Source organism: Pipistrellus kuhlii, unplaced genomic scaffold (assembly GCF_014108245.1).
Source record: "Pipistrellus kuhlii isolate mPipKuh1 unplaced genomic scaffold, mPipKuh1.p scaffold_m20_p_11, whole genome shotgun sequence".
NCBI lineage: Eukaryota > Metazoa > Chordata > Mammalia > Chiroptera > Vespertilionidae > Pipistrellus > Pipistrellus kuhlii.
The window spans coordinates 32,244,557-32,262,817 of record NW_023425416.1 but is presented as its reverse complement, the minus strand read 5'-3'; the positions used below and the strand labels follow the sequence as shown (position 1 = coordinate 32,262,817).

The 18,261-nt window shown below is 36.1% G+C and overlaps 1 protein-coding gene across 6 annotated transcripts in view; it reads left to right on the top strand.

Annotated features, from left to right (window-relative positions):
* The window catches only part of TBC1D5 (TBC1 domain family member 5), a 368,525-nt gene that overhangs the window by 158,071 nt on the left and 192,193 nt on the right, over positions 1 to 18,261 (top strand). The gene's annotated exons all lie outside the window — the stretch shown is intronic.

Below are 18,261 nucleotides of genomic sequence, written 5' to 3'. Positions count from 1 at the left end.
GCCTGATAGCCCCCTAACTGCTCCTCTGCTGACCTGATTGATGCCTGACTGCTCCCCTGCCAGTCTGATCGCCTCCAACTGCCCTCCCCTGCCAGCCTGATCACCCCTAACTGCCTTCCTCTGCAGGGCTGAGGGGATAGGGGGACTGAGGCTGGATGAGGCAGGGCTGAGGGGACTGGGTGCCACCATCTTGTGGCTGTGGGCACCGTCATCTTGTGAGGGTCTGACAGTCAATTAGCATATTCCTTCTTTATTGGCTATAGGTGCTGCTATCTTGTGAAGGCATGATGGTCAATTACATATTTCCTCTTTATTAGATAGTATGGATTGGAAAACTCATTGTTGTTTTTTTTTTTTAAATATATTTTATTGATTTTTGTACAGAGAGGAAGGGAGAGAGACAGAAAGTTAGAAACATCAATGAGAGAGAGTCATCGATCAGCTGCCTCCTCCTGCACACCCCCCTCCGGGGATATGCCCGCAACCAAGGTACATGCCCCTGACCAGAATCGAACCCGGGGCCCCTCAGTCCCCAAGCCGACGCTCTATCCATTGAGCCAAACCGGTCCCGGCGGAAAACTCATTGTTATGATGCCACTGCCTCTATATAGAAGGAACTGGAAAGCCACATTGTAAAAAGCGTGTATTCAAAAAGGGAAATAAATAGGACGTTTAATACCATCAGTTTGCAATAATACTGAAGCAGAAATGTAAATGAGCAGTTATGAAGTATTTTATGTTAGCAAGAATCATTCAGAAGAGGATGACATGGCCGAAACCGGTTTGGCTCAGTGGATAGAGCATCAGCCTGCGGACTGAAAGGTCCCAGGTTCAATTCCGGTCAAGGGCATGTACCTTGGTTGCGGGCACATCCCCAGTAGGGCGTGTGCAAGAGGCAGCTGATCCATGTTTCTCTCTCATGGATGTTTCTAACTCTATCCCTCTCTCTTTCTCTCTGTAAAAAAATCAATAAAATATTTTTTTTTAAAAAAGAAGAGGATGACATGATGAAAAACAGGAATCAACTGAAAACCTAAGACAATTGACTGAAAAATAAAAGAAGAAATAGAACTTAACAATGTGTTGACCACTGGGAAATAATTAACAAAAACAATAGTTTTCTTATATTTCTGGAATTACCAGATTAAAAGTATGTTAAGGTCTTTACATAAGATCTTTAAAACAAGTGTAACATAATTTTAGTCAAATTTCTAGAGAGAATATTTGAATATGAAAAACATCTTTCTAAAATACATTCAGAATCATAAGCTAGTTAAAAAGATAACATATTCTGGAAACAAATTTGAAAACTAAGATAAAATGGAAAAATATATTAAAATTATTAATGCTGACTGAAATAAAGGTATTTCAATGCATTGTATGTAAAATAATAAGTGCTCTATAAGGCTAAAGTATTTGTGTTGCTTTCTGAGTTGTATGTTGCACATCTAAAACTATGGCTAGGTTAACTCTTAGAGTATGTACAAAGAATTTATTTTAAAATGGTAAAAGTTACTTGTTAAAGTGATTTTTATAAAGGACACACACACTATATACAGCTGGATAATAAACATTAAAATATAAAGTAACAAATACAAAAATTCTGTGTGCTTCTGTAACCATTGATGTAATAAATATTAATCATATCCCACAGAGTAAACACTGGGGACAGATGATTTTTAACAAACAAAAAAGAGATAATTTTATTTTAATAAAATTACTTTATATAATTGAGATCTAGAGAATGTTCTCAAATGGCTAATAAAACCTTTATAACAGTATCAGACAAGGGCATTATGAGAAAGTACAGGCCATTCTTGTTTATGAATGTAGGTACAAATAAAATATTAGTAAACTGAATGTATCAATGTGTACATAGATAACAACACATCTTACCAAATTTTATTTGTCCTGGGAATGCAAGGCTTGTTCATTAGAAAAATATTTAACATAATTCACCTTATTAACACAGTAAAAAGTCATTTCAGTAGATGTAAGGAAAACATTAGAAAAATTAAAATAACTTTATGATAAATGAAACTCTTATTAAACTGTGAATAGAAGATAAGTTTCATGATATGCAAAAGGACATGTATAAAAAGCTATAGCAATATTTTCAGTGGTGGAATATTTAAAATGCTCTCTTTAATATTAGGAAAAAGATATAAGAATCTGTAGATAAATTTTAAGGGCACATCTTCTACTCATTGAATTCTCCAGTAACAATCTCAGATATTGGGGGGGAAGGGCGCAATTGAAAGATATGTACACATATAATACCTTAATAAAAAAATAATAAAAAAGAAAAAAAGAAACACACACACACAAACACAAAAAAAACAATTTCAGATATGGATTTAGGATGTGTCAACATAAGAGTGGTGCTGGATTTGAGACCATTTATTTATGGGGTCAAGATGGAATCCTAAAATATTCTAATCTTTAGAGTTGGTTAATAAGAGTTTGATATCTTTCATATTTGAGAATTCAGACAAATTAGAAGGAAAGATAAACAAAATAGAAAAATGGTCATAGAATATAAGCAATCTCCAAAAAGTATTTTAGATGCTTAATAATTATATGGGATGACCTCATTTTCCATCTATGAAATAACATGAAAGCAAGATAACTTTTTTACCCAATTGTCCAAGATTAAAAAAATAAACTGGGTGTTGTCTGAGATCCAGTGAGATGGACATTTTCCTATGCTTTTAGTGGGAATATAAATTGGTATAATCCTTTTGGCAATCAGTTTGGCAATATCTATCCTAAGTCTCAATGTGTCCCTTGCTCATTAAACTTCAGTTTAATTTATTTTCACTTTCTGAAATTATGTGATTTTCCTGACCTTTGTTATATTTTACTTTTACTGTGAGTCATACATCAAAATAGATTAATTGGTTGACGGGAAAGTTCTTAATTTTCTGAAACTATGTCCAAATATGTCTGGTGAAGATTAGAGTAGTTGTTTATATTTCTACTATTACAGTATGTTACTCTTCTTTTTTTCTTACTTTCACATACCTTCCAGCTTGTTTTTATCCGTATGGGTAAATTTATTCCCTTTTAAATATTGCTAATATTGTCCATGCCTAGCACAGAGGACCTTATTCATAATCACTTATGTCATGTTTAATGGATTGAATTTTTTGTTCCTCCAAAATTCATCCTACACCATCACATTGGGAGCTTGGGGTTGAAATCCCAGCCCCCAATGTGATGGTGTTAGGAGGGTGGGACTGTTGTGAGCTGATTACGTCATGAAGGTAGACCCCCTCATAATTGGGATTAGCACCCTTTAAAAAGAACTCTTTCCCACTCTTTTCACCATGAAAGTACATATCAAGAAGATAACCACCTGTGAATCATGAAGCTAGCTGACTTACCAGACACTGGATCTGACAGCTACTTGATCTTGGAGTTCTTAGCCTCTTGGACTGTGAGAAATAAATATTTATTTTTTTAAGCTATCTGTTCTTATAGTATTGTTATTATATCAGTCAAATGGACTAAAACATTCATTTTCTAAATGAATTAAATCAGATATGGTTTCCCCATTTTGTCCAAAGAAAAATACAAAACTTCTCACAGGACAAATACAAACTCAGATTATGATAGGTTTTGTCTGTGTGTGTGTGTGTGTGTGTGTGTGTGTGTGTGTGTGTGTTTATTTGAATAAGTCAGAAATCTGTTTTGATGAATAGGTAGTAATATTCCAGAAAAAATATTTTCAACCTATTCTGTCTGTCTGTCCTGTATTACCAAATTGTAAATTAAAGAAAAGGAGTAATTTTATCAAATGATCACTGACTTTGGCTTTGTATGCCTTTAATAGATGATAAGGTAGATTCTGTTTTAAAGAATCTTATCTCTTAATTTAAGTCACTTCACCATTGGTAACGAAGTTCTTTAAGAGGAACATGTCATTTTGAAAGTTACCGGTGGTATAAAAGTGAGGTTTATGAACTTTTTCCTCATGGGATATCTGCATGCTTGTTCCAAGATGTATCATAAACAGCTAAAAAGTAAAACTCTTTTTAAGAGAGTGAAGTAAATTTTAATTAAACAATTTAATTATAAGCCAGCACATTCACTTCATATTATTTACAAAAACTGTACTTTTATTTACTTTCTAAATAAAAAAAAATTTTTATTAAGTAGAAAAAACACACAAATCTGTCTATCAGTAGGTATGTCCACCTTGTGTTCAGTTAAATTCTCATTGAATTTGATTTACTTACTCATAACCAGGACAGATGTTATTTTAATGGAAGAGAGAAGAAGAAAATTCAGTATGTTGAGCCACAGAACCACCTCCACATTTTAGTCTTTGTTGAAGTACAAGAAAATCCCCCAAACCTCTTTCCTACCATTCGTAAGAGTTTAGTGTCTTGTACTCTACGTTTATCTCTAAATTTGTTTTCTTTTGAATGAATGTTAGAATATTAACGGAATCTTCCATGTTATAAATTTATTTTATATGAGTTCACGTGTTTACATTAATGTGCTAAGTTATTTAATCCTCTATCAAAATCATATTTAAATAGTATGTTGGAGACATTAGATTGCTCACGTTCAGTAATTATTCTTTTATTTAATCTCTCATGATTCAAATATGCTTTCAAGATATTGACACCTAAGACTTTTAACCAATTTGTTAATCAGTTTTTATTCTGTACATATTAATTGAGGTGTTTTTTTTGGGGGGGTGGGGAGGTCATAATTGTAGCTTTTTATAGGATTAACACTGTGATTTTTTTATTTTCATTGTATGTGAGGGATTGAATAGCTCAAGAGACATGATTGAGTGCATAGGTTAAAGTGCTCTGGTAACTTAGCAAAATGTACTATGATATTAATAAAATGTTATTATTTAGAATTTTATAGAGCTATCAGACATTCAGTACCAACTCTCCTACATATTCTGGTTTGATTGTTAATGTAAAACTTTTTCATTTTACTTAACTTACCTTAATATATTCATTTAAGGTTTAATATTCATTGAGTTCTTCACTCAGTAGCTACTAATTGAGTGCCTACTCTATGCTCAGCTCTGTTATAGATGCTGGGGATATAGGAGTGAACAAAACACACAATAATTTTCACACAGTAAACTTAACTAGAAGTTTATTAGTGGAAGACAGACAGTAAACAAGGTCAGTATGTAACAGATATTACTTTTGGTGGTAATACGGGCAAAGGAGAAAATGAAGCATGGAAGAGGGGTAGAAAGTAAATGAAGGGTGGTGTTACAATTTTAATTAAGGCATCAGGAAAGCAAAAAGGCCTCCTTCATTTGTGTAAAAACCTGAAGTAAGTGTTTAATTTTTTAAAAATATCCTTTATAAAACCTCAATTTATTAAAATAGCACACTAGATTAGTGTTGAATTTTAATATTATTCTAATTACATCACAATGATAAGAATGTTGGAAAACCATAATATTCTGCAACTGGCATTCACCATTTTTCGTGTATCCTATTAGTGTAGTTTATCATTTATTTATAGTATTTTTAAAGGATAAATTTATTCCTTTATGTGATAATTTTACTTACTTTCTGACCTACTGCAATAAATGTGTAATGTGATTTGTTTATCTCTGTAGAAGAAGCAAATCAATTAAATTTTATTAACACATGTCAGTTCTAATGCACTATAGTACATTTTAAATTCCATGGCATTGTGAATATATGTACTAGATACCAACTTGTTCTGGAGATTATAAAATGCTGTTTATATATTGATAGTACTGTTATTTATCAAACTGCTCTAGATCTTTTGCAAATGCTAGGAAATGAGAAAAACTAGCCAAACTTTATATATATATATATATATATATATATATATATATATAATTGATATTAGAGAGAAAAGGAGGGAGGGAGGGAGAGAAGGAGGGAGGGAGGGAGGGAGAAAGAATCAATAATGATGTGAGATAATCATTGACCAGCTGCCTCCTGCATTCCCCCTATTAGGGATTGAGCCCGAAACCCCTGCAGGTTCTCTGACCAGGAATCAAACTGTGATCTCCTGGCTGGTTCATAGGTGGACACTCAACCACTGAGCCACTCCAGCCGGTTGCTTAACCAAACTTAAAAAAAAATATTTGAGTATAAGAATATTAATACTTTTAATATTTCATTGCAGTGTAAACTTTTAATCCTTCCATTAAAACATCTTCTCATGCACTCCAAAATTTAAATTCTTTGTAATTTAAAAAAATATATATATTTTATTGATTTTGTACAGAGAGGAAGGGAGAGAGATAGTTAGAAACATCGATGAGAGAGAGTCATTGATCAGCTGCCTCCTGCACACCCCCTACTGGGGATATGCTCGCAACCAAGGTACATGCCCTTGACCAGAATCGAACCTGGGACCTTTCAGTCCCTAAGCCGACGCTCTATCCATTGAGCCAAACCGGTTTAGGCTCTTTGTAATTTTTATTCTTCAAGTGTACACTACATATATCCCATTTCTCTTTCATAATAATAAAAGGTCTTAGTGCATACTCTCCCTTATGCCACCACTAAATTGTAGTCTGCTATATGTTGCATATATTTGTACTTTTAAAAAAAATTAGTGATTTTGTGATATAAACAGGATACTTAATAATTTCTAAGGGATTAACGAATGCAGAAATAGTTATTCATTACCCAATTTATCTATTTTAGACCCTCCTGCCTTAAGTAACATTTTAAGTGAATTGGAGAAAATAGTTTTGCTAGTCAAGTTTGTAGTACAGACTTAAAAAGTCACTGAATCATGATTGAGGGGAAAAAAGATAGTAAAGGAATATTAGTAGATTAAATGAATAAAAGCATGTGTTAGGATGAACTGAGAGTTAGACTCAAGTGCAGGTTATAAAGCTCAGCTTCAGAACACAAGTGTAGAAAAAAGTGAATGAATGACACGGTGTTTACAGCCACATTTCAGAGTGAATATGAGGGTGAGGTGGATCAAAAATGAGATGCTTAACTAAATCCTTCATATAAAACATTTATTCTTTTATTCTAGTACACTGCTTTTCCTGTACAATAAGTTATGTCCTAATAAAAATTAAAGAGCAAGTTGCATTGGGAAGATCAGGTCATCGTAACTCATTGACATTAGGCCACATAACTGAAAAATGTCTTCCTTCAGTGAAATACATCAAATGAGATCAACAATTATGACTCATAAACATGCCTCACAGGCATAAAACAGCAGGGAATTAGCATGTGAGGCTGATAAATATGCATGTAAATAAGCTCCCAAAGGAATAACATGGGTTTGATTGATAGGTTTAGAATTGGAACATATGTAAACCCCTTTATTCCTCATTCTGGTGTAGCTAAGTAAAGATGCGTTTTACTTGTTAAAAAGTTTCAATAACTTTGTAAATCTTAATGCCACATCTGTTTTTTTGGTTGTTGTTGTTGTTGTTGGTTTTTTTTGTGTGCATCAGTTATAAGATTAATTGAATTGTCTACAGGCTGGATGGCCCTCACATACAATAAATGGTGAAATGTGTGAATGAATGGCTATGCATCTGGGGCTAGGCATGGGCTAAGAGACTTTAGGAAATCTCATTTTTTACATTGTAAACTAATGTGTGGTTATAGGACATTTCTTCAGGAAATAAAAATGTGACATAGTAGTTAATGTCCTAATAACTACTCTATGTATACTTCACACTCTCTTTTTATATTTAGCTTCTAATAATGAAATTTCTATTTCTTCATTTCATGCTAACTGCTTTGATTCTAATGTATTTTTAAATATATTTTTCAATTCTTGATACATATACTTGTCTGGTCCTTCCAAGTCAATAATATTCATAAGCTACTGTGTAACTATATTAGAAGACAAACACATACTTAAACACTAATTGGATATTGGGGTCTCCAGTCATGTGCTGATGCCTCTCAGCCACTGGATAACTTTGGGGACTATTAATCCCCTCTTTAAGGCTCAAACCATTCCAGGTAAATGGAAGGAGAAATATGGCTTTGAGTTTTTTGGTGCAGAGTCTTAAGTGTTTTGGTCTAAAGAATTCAGAGATTTGCTAGCTAAAGGCATTATGGGATCAGGCAGTGCCACATCTGTAAGAAAAGAGCTTCCCTGTATCCTCTTATAATAAACTAATGAATAAGAAGCAGCATTAACTTAAAACCACGAAAGAACCTGTGGTTTCAAAGGAATCATGTTTTAGGTGTGCTGAGGCAGGACTTAATTCTCAACAGCAGCGCCCATCATTTTAAAGATCGGGGTTGTTGAGTATTAGGCCTTCTGAGTTCTGCACCTGTGTTCTAGGTGCATGGTTTAAATAATGAACAAAGGAAAGATCCTTGCCCCATGGAGCTTACATTCTTTATTCATTTCTTCCTTTACCTCTTCCCCCTCCTATCTTCCAAGCATTTGGATGTACATAGAGCAGGTGTGTGTGTGTGTGTGTGTGTGTGTGTGTGTGTGTGTGTGTGTGGTGTATTAGAGGGTTTGCCATAGTAATTAGGAAACCCCACTAGCATTTAGTAGGTAACTGTTAAAGACTTTGCAATGCACTAAACAGTTCCACATAGTGAAGAAGTATCTTGCTCAAAAACCCACAGCTGTACTATTGAGAAACACGGCAGCAAATATATTAAGGACCAACCTAGCCCAAGCAGGAGTCCTATAGAGCGTGGGAATGCAGTTGCCTGGGAGAGTAAAGACTATGTGATCAACAAGGGCAGTGAGGGGAATTTCCTACCCCAAATGAGCTGGAACTCTGGGCTGAATTTATGTTACTTGCTGCTATGGGGAAGCCATGGTTTCTAGATAAAGGTGTTTGTGTCTGCACATTCAGGTAAAGGCAGAGCCCTGCAGGTGCTCCTAGGACCTTGTTAATCTCAATGCTTATATGAAGACAGTGATCTGGTGTAGTTAACGAAACCATCTTCAGGAATACCAGTTTAAATACAAGATTGACGGGGGTAAGGAATTCTGATCATTACAAGTTGAGAGTTTTGTTTTTAATGTTGCTAACTTATTTTAAATGACTTCTTAGCATATATCCCTATACAAATTCTATTAGAAATGGGATTTTATCTTACCTAATAAAAGAGAAATAGGCAAATTGGCCATCACTCCAAAACACAAGATGGCCACCCCTATGTGGCCAAAGATGGTTGTCCCATATGGACACAAGATGGCCACCACAAGATGGCTGGCAGGGGAAGGCAGTTGGTTATGACCAGGGGGGGCAGAGAAGGACAGTTGGGGGAGACTAGGTTAGCAAAGGAGTGCAGTTGGGGGAGACCCAGGCCTGCAGGGGAGAGCAGTTGGGGGAGGGGGACATGACCAGGCCTGCAGTGGAGGGCAGTTGCAGGGGGACCCAGGTCTGAATGAGAAGTCAGTTGGAAGGGACCAGGCCAGCAGGGGATGGCAGTTAGGGGTGACCAGGCCAGCAGAGGAGGGCAGTTGGGAGGACCAGGCCTGTAGGGGAGAGCAGTTGAGGGGGAACCAGGTCAGCAGGGGAGGGCAGTTATGGGTGATCAGGCCATCAGGGAGGGCAGTTAGGGGCGACCCGGCCAGCAGAGGAGGGCTGTTCGGAGGTACCAGGCCTGCGAGGGAGAGCAGTTGAGGGTGATCAGGCCTGCAGGGGAGGGCAGTTAGGGGCAATCGGGCTTGCTGGGGAGCAGTTTGGTGTCAATCAGGTTGGAAGTGGAGTGGTTAGAGGGTGATCAGGCTGGCAGGCAGAAGCGTTAGGGGCAATCAGGCAGTCAGGCAAGCGTTGGGAGCCAGCAGTCCTGGATTGTGAGAGGGATGTCTGACCGCCCGTTTAAGCCCGATCCCTCAAGGAGTCCCAGGCTGGGCTGAGGGACACTCCCTCCCCCCATGTACGCATTTTGTGCATCGGGCCTCTAGTCTAAGATAACTCACAGAAGTGAATGTTGGCTGTAAGGAATCAAACAGTCCTACATATTAAAATGTCTTGCCCTGGCCAGTTTTGCTCAGTGGATAGATCATTGTCCTACAGACAAATTCCAGGATCGATTCTGGTCAGGGCTCATTCCTGGGTTGCGGGCTTGATCCCTAGTAGGGGATGTGCAGGGCACAGTAATCAATGATTCTCTCTCATCGTTGATGTTTCTGTATCTCCCTCTGAAATAAATAAAAATATATATTTTTTAAAATGTCTGATTACTTAGAACTAAGATTTTATAGAAAGGGAAGAAATTGTATTTTGAAAAGCTTTTAAAAAGGTAATTTTTAAAAAGTAGCAGATCCCTTATTTGTTTTGTGCACACTGGATCCCGAGCACCAGGCATATAGCACCAAGTGTCATTAGAAGAATGAAACACCAGAAATACAGCCTTAGGCTCCTGGCCAGGACAAAGGTTTAACACTGTGGGTTACATAATTCTCCTCCTTTAAGGAAAGAAAGCACACCATTTCTAAGAAAAGACTTTTTTTTTTGGTATTAACTTCAAAAGGAGTTAATCATATTGGCTCCTGTAATAATCATTGATGTTAGATAAAGGTTATTGATAAATAACCCCTGAGGAAAGGAAGGGGGGAGGGTAAGGTGGGGCAGAGGTCAACCAGTGAACTCATATGTGCATATGCATAACCCATAGACACAGACAATAGGGTAATGAAGGCCTGGGGGAGAGCAGGGAGAGGACAATGGGGGGAAAAGGGGACTTATGTAATACTTCCAACAATTTAAGATTTAAAAAAAATAAAATGATAAATATTCCTAACGTTTTGCTAATTATTTATTTAAGAGTTTTTAGTAATATAATGCTTAGTCTCTGTATCCCGAAGAATGAGGAAGAGCAAGAGACATATAAGGTGTTTGTAATGAAACCCAGATTGAAACTGGACCCTGTAACTGCTCCATTAGTGTCAGGAGGGAGGGAGCCAAGGATTGACTAAAGGCTGGCAAAGGCTAGGCCCTAACTAGGTGGTCCACATCCAACTCACTAAAATCAGTAAGGCACTAAACAGTTGGATGAAGGGTCAAACTCAGAGTAACAATAAAACATACTTCTTAGTGTGCATTTTCTCTATAGCAAGCAAAGTATTTATAATGATCTCATTCACTTAAAAAACCCTGTTGGGTTTTAAAAAAATAAGAGTGGATATACGGCAATTAATTGTGTCATACCCATTATTAATACTTAATATGAATAAAAAATATTTCTTTTATTAGTATTATTGCTCTATTTTTAGACAAACTATTTATTGGGTAATTAAAAAATTCACTTTCAATGCTCACTTCCAAAATTCAGTCTTCCTCAGATCCTGTTTTCATTATAAACTTTAAAATTTCTATGTGATAAAATTTCCAAACCTGGTATTATTCAATAACTTAAGTATTCCTGTTGAAGATGAACTATTTTAGTCACTTTTGATGAAAACACAAAGCAAAACTAAGGACTTAATTCCTAAAGAAAATTATAATTCTAAGAAAAGGGCCCAAAGCCAATGGAATCTAGGAACCTTTATTTCTATAGAAATCTCTTGTCTATAGGTCTGTCTAGGTCCAAAGAGAGAAAAAATAATTCTTAAATGAAATGATGGCTAGCCTAACCCAAATTATACTGAAAGCCAATAAAGTAAGTTTCTAAAATCCCACTGTTTCCTGTAGTTGGGGGAAGAGAGGAAGTAAGCAACTAGAGGAGAGAAATGGAAATAAGATAATTTTTTTAAAAAGTTTACCTGCACATTGTCTTAGATGAGTTTTCTTACACTTTATATTTGGTTTATTCATCTGTTTTCCCAACTAAACTATTTGTTCTTTGAAAGCAGAGGTTGTGTGTTTCATCCATGAATTCCAGTAGGCACATAGCAGAAGCTCACTAAATTTTTACTAAATGAACTGACTCAGATTTTTTAGCTAGCAAACAAGCTTACGGCAAAGCAGTAGCATCTCATCATGATAGAAGAATATTGACTTGTATTCTCATTGGGGCCTGGCTCTCCCATTGATGTGGATTATATAGATGCTTATATGCAGAGCCAAAATGTTTTTCAAGAAGCAATTCATGTGAGAAAATACTGTGTTGATACCACAGAATTTTGCGTCACAAACATGGCAGGAATTTGGGAAATATGAAAAGAACCTGCAGTTAGTTATCTATATCAGGTGTGAAGCAACTCAGGTCTGTATAACATCTGAATTGAAATATCATTACCTCCTAATGGACTGATCAGAAGGAATTGGCTAAAAATATGTTCCTCCAGGAATTACCTGGCTTTCTGGACTTTGTTTGGCATTTACCATGTGTGCACTTGAAAGTAGCTGCCAAAAACAAAGATCTGAGGTTGGGTATATTTAACATCATGTTCTTCTTACACCATAGGAGCCATTGCTTCTTGAAATATTTTTCAGTTTATGATAATGTTACCACATGATATATTTGGAGGGCAACATATATATTCTTGTTTGTCACCGCAGGAGGCTGGTTATCAGTTTATTCATGTTTATGAAGTGCGTAAATTGAAAGTAAGTGTGTATTTGAGGGGTGGAGAGTGGAGTGAGTCAGTGTCTGTTTCTGAGGATATGATTTAAAAGTGAACAATCAAATTATACTCCTCAGCTGGTTGCTTTCTGTCAACCAGTAGGATGATTCCTTTTAAGCATTTTTCCCTGAGAGAATACTCCCTGTTTGATGTCAGAGGAGTGTTCTTTGCTCTTGTGAGATACAGCCTTTCTGCCTTGTGCAGCACCCTTGCTCTTTGTTGGTCAGGTTTCTGCTGGTCAGCTTTGCTGATTGAGACCAGGAGTAGACACATTTTTTTTGGTAAAGAGCCAGATAGTAAATATTTTAGGCATGGTAGGTGTATGGTCTGTAGTAACTACTGAATTCTGTCCTTATAACACAAAAGAGCCATAGAAAACATGTAAATAGATGGGAATGGCTATGTTCTAGTATTATAAAATGTGATTTATGATAACTAACATTTGAATTTCACTTAGTTTTCATGTGTCACAAGATAGTTTCCTTTTGATCTTTTTTTAAAGAAACATTTTGAAATATGGCAACCATTCTTAACCCATACGCCATATACAAATCTAACATTTCTCGACTCCTTATCTAGTCTTGTTTAGGAGCAATTTGTTTGCTTGAAAATTTCTTTTCTTCTCAATGTTATAATTTTGGATAATATATATTGATATATTATAGAAAACCAAATTACCATATAGTATAGATTTTCTAAGGGAAGTAGTTGCACTATAGGGTAATGTCCCCTCTGTTCCTTTTGTTAAGGTGGTTCATTGTTTGTTTATTAAGTACTGGGAATACTAAGATGAATGAAAGTACCCCTGGGTTCAAGAAATTTATAATCTAGTGAGAAAAATAAAGATTTCATTTAAAATATACTTTTACATGGCTAGGGTTTAACTTAGGAAGGGATGGGAGGAACATTCAAAATATAGGGAGTACTCATAAATATTCTGGGTTGTAATCTGCCAGACAACAGGAAGAATTTCTACCAACCAAAATGCAAATGGTTTCAGAAGCAGAATGGTGGTAGGTAGTTTTTTATTTTATTTTTTGAGGTGTTTAAAAATTCTATTGTATGCTTACACCTTTGAGATACCAGGTCTTCGAGCAAAAAAGTCCTTTTCTGCTCTGAAGGAGTTACTTTGTGACAAGATCATTTCATGACCATGCTGACCTCTTCCTACCAATTATTGACTCATTATTGCCTTGCTTTATTCAGCAGCGAAGTTCCTGATAATGTAATGTGGCCAAGGAAGAAGATAGGTCACGGCATATCGCAATTGCCAATAGGAAAATTAATGCCATGAAAGTGTGGGATCTATGCAGTCAGGTGTTGCATTTTTATTGATGTATCTTTAGAGAAAAAGTAATGCTTCAGTTTATCCAGGATTTATTATTATTTTCTATAGACAGGAAGTAGTGGAGCCCAGGTGAGCTCTGTTCTACAGAGCCATAGTAAGCAAATGGAAACCAAAGTTAGAGATTTGGCCAATGTTGTTAAGACCTGGAATATTTAAATACTGTATCAATATGTGGATAATGAAGAAAACCAAAGAAAGTCATTCACTACCATATCCTTCTTCATACTTATAAAGTACAGAGTTGACTTCAAAATGAGTAAATAGGCAAAGACCAAAAGATGCCATAGAAAAAATCAAGGGAGCATTGCTCTTATGGGACTGAGTAAAGATGTATTCATAGAAAAGATTTAAATCTATAAAGGGAAGTAAATTTTATTAAAATATAGGAAAAGATGAAGAGAGAGCTGGATAAATTATAAGGATTGAAATATCTGTTAGGAGCAGTAAGGAACAGAATCAATAAAGCAGAAATTTAATCATTGGTAGGAAAGATTGAAAGGACTGTATAAATGAAGTGATGGATGTGATGAGAACCTAAGTCTCATTGGTTTGGAGAAGACAGGAGACCACTTCACAAGGACCTTTGAGTCTTCAGATGGGAGTTTAGACTTGGATTTGTAATCAGGTCAAAAAGAACATATACATGCACACATGCACAGCTCTGCAAGCCCTTATAAGCATGATTATTTATGTGAAGATTATTCTGGTAGTTATTTTTAGAACTATTGAAGGAGAAAGTGAAAGCAGATACTGAATCTTTTGCAAAGTAGCAGTTCAAATGTTAGGTTTGGAAACCTAGGAAAGGAGTCTTGTGGCTTTGCAAATGAAGATAATGTAGGCAGCTTTAAAGTATTATGGACAATAAATCAGCACAACTCACTATCATGTCTAGATGAAAAAGTGGAAGCTTCTAAGTCTGAGACTTGAGAGAAGCCCATAGTAAGTAAATAAATAGACAGTATTTGTGTGTGTGTGTGTGTGTGTGTGTGTGCATGCACTTGAGTGTGTGCGTGTGCATGAGTGTGTGCATGCATGTAAAGAGAACATACCATTATCCTAACTTTAAAAGAAATTGTGCTTACATTATTGCTTTGGTATTAACATGCCTGAAAGTAATACATACCATAAACTACATATATTTCTAATTATACAGCTTTGTCCTATACTGTGCTTGAATCAACCTACTATAGAATGTTATTTTCTGTGCTTTATTTGCAAGTTAACATTTTAATAATTATCATAAATAGTTACCTGATTTGCATATTCTGGTTCATAATCCAACTGTTCTGTGGATCAACCACAATTCTCTTATTATTCATGCCAAGACTTGTATATTAGTCTGAATAATCTATCCTAGGCTGCATTTATGTTTCCAGTTTTTTGAGCTTTTTATAACTTGCTTAAGTATAGTGCTTTTTAATCAAAAGATTGAATCATGCATGTGCTGGTATAATAATCTCCCTAACCCATTATTATATTAAAGCTAATATTATTGTTTGATCACCAACATTTCTATGTTTTATTTAAAAAACATTTGTAGCCCTATGAGTGATATTCAAGTGATATTTGAACAATCTATCATATTTCATCCTTTCAGAATATACATTAAAATGAACAATAGCGGGGCACACATATGAAGCACTGAAAATTTGGAAAACATTACAAACAAAACAAAACAAAAAATAGATAGCAGTAGAAATAGTCATATTAGAGAGGCAAAATGACTGAGAGACATGCTCAGGAACTTGGTTTTAATATAACATACCTAGAGAATAACTTAATCTGTGAGAAGCGTTAGCTGGAAATGGAAAAAAAGTAGGCATTGATAATAACTATTTGAACATTAGCTACAGAAGGAGCATTTGTTTCAGAAAATCATAATGTTCGCAGAAGTTATCTCCAAAGGTGTGTGGAAGGATGAAATCATCAAGTTAGAAAAAAACTAAAGCCATTAAAATTAATTTTCTAATCCCCTTTTACTATGGTATTTTCCTTATTGATTTACTTTATGAAACCTTAGGTAGGTTTTTAATATGTAGAGACAGTAGTGAATAGACTCTCACAAATATCTATTAACTGGCATATATACTTTAATTTCTTATATGAACAGAACTGGCTTGAAGTACCTGACTCCAGTAAAATCTGATGCATTGAAAAATTTATCTTTTAGAATTTAAGATTGACACCACCAGAGTGCTAGAGATACAGGTATGAAATAGAAGGTTGTGATCTATTTTATACGTGTACCTCTAGCTGTTTCCATGAAAGCTAACCTCAACTCCATGTAATATATTCTCACTACATATATATATATATATATATATATATATATATATATATATATATATGTAGTGGCTATATACAATATATATGGCTAATAGTGCTAAGTGTCTATCCAACCGGTTGTTATGTTGCGCACTGACCACCAGGGCACAGACACTCAACACAGGAGCTACCATGACACGGACTGACCATTTACAGAGAAATGGCACCATGGACCTGGTACCCACAAAGCAACACTTGACTTCCCCCAATGGGACACAGGCCCCGCCACCACCCTGGAGTGACACCCACCAAATCGCAGCCGATGCTGCCGAGACCCCATGGCATAAAATACAGCCCACAGCCCAGCTCAGCCCAGAAACGGTGGCAGTGGGCACCAGGTAATGATATCACATAGCAACGTCGGCTTACTCTCCCTAGCAACTAGCCTCCTTAAAGTTTCTTCAGCCCAGGAACATGACTTGCTTTATAGTAAGGTGGAAACATTTTACATTTCAACCAAATATCTGTGAAGTGTTTTCCCATGCCTCATCTCATTTGATCCTCATAGAAGTCCTGGAGTAGGTAGATAGGCGACTCTGTGGAATCCTATTTTCTTTTCATTAGCTGGAAAGTGGAGATTTAGAAAACTTAGAAACTTGACCTAACTGAAAAGAAGTAAGAAATGATGGACCATGAAAATGACTTCAGGTTTTCTCACTGCATAAAATATAGTCAAACACTGCTACAGTTAAATATCTTACCCTTTGTTCTCCCTGCATGATCTATAATAATAATCTGCTTCATGTTGATATTTACTGCTATGTTGCTGACAATTACCTGAAAGAGAAGTTGAGGTACTTCACTGGGCTGGAAAAAGTTTAGCTAAATCAGAAAGCAGGTCTGATTACCCAAATTTATATATGTAAAGCTCTCACTAGTGCCAATCACATGTGTATGTTTCGATCTGTCATTGTCAATTGTGAATTTGGTTGACACTTATATTATAGAGAAAGGGTGAATAGTGATATTAAAATATTCTATTTTATTTCCTTTCAGTGTGCATGAATTCATGCATTGGGCCACTAGTATAATATTTGATATATTCAGCTGGATTTTTAAAAATCCTATACATTTCTGCTGTTTGCTATAAACTTATAGGTTGATTTGGCAAGGAAAATTCCCTCCCCCCCCCCCCCCCCCAATACACTGTGCCTTCATTCAGCTGTTACCTGCGAGCAGCAGTTCTTACTTATTTATCCATGACTTTACATTGCCCTTCAACACATAAAACTATGAGTTATTGATAAAATGTGCTCTCAAGTACTATTATTTTTTTATATTTTTATTTATGTCAGAGAGGATTTTTATTTATTAAGGGAGGAGGAGAGAGAGAGAAAGAGAGAAACATCAATGATGAGAGAGGATCATTGATCGGCTGCCTCTTGCCTGCCCAACACTAGGGATCAAGCATGTGCCCCAACCAGATCGAACAGTGACCTCCTGTTCATAGGTAGATACTCAACCATTGACTCACACCGGCTGGGCTCAAGTATTATTTTTATAAGTTTGAATTGTCTATAATAATAGCATAATATGCTAATTAAACTAGACGGCTGAACGACCTTCCAGATATCCTTCTGGATGAAACTGCTGCTGCAGGGGTTGAGGAAGAGTCAGTTAGGGGCTATCAGGCAGGTATGAAAAGTGGTTAGGGATGAAGAGGCAGGCAAGCAGTTAGGGGTGATCAGGTAGGCAACCTGGGTGGTTAGGAACGATCTGGCAGGCAGGTGAGTGGTTAGGGGTGATCAGACAGGCAGGTGAGCAGTTAGGGGAAATAAAGGCAGGCAGGCAGAGGGGTAAGGAGCAATGAGGCATGCAAGCAAGTGGTTAGGAGCCAGTGGTCCCAGGTTGCGAGAGGGATGTCTGCAGGATAGGGCCTAAACTGGCAGTCGAACATCTCCTGAGGGATCCCAGATTGCTGAGCCCCTCTCATTCCTCACCCTGTGCACAAATTTCTATAAGTAAGTATTTTAAAGTCCTTATCTTATTCATATCTATATTCAAAGTGTTTTAAGTTGTTTGAATTAAACTATAATGTATATTTAAACCTAACAACAAATAAATGTAGTCATGAAACATTTTTCCTGACCTGAGTA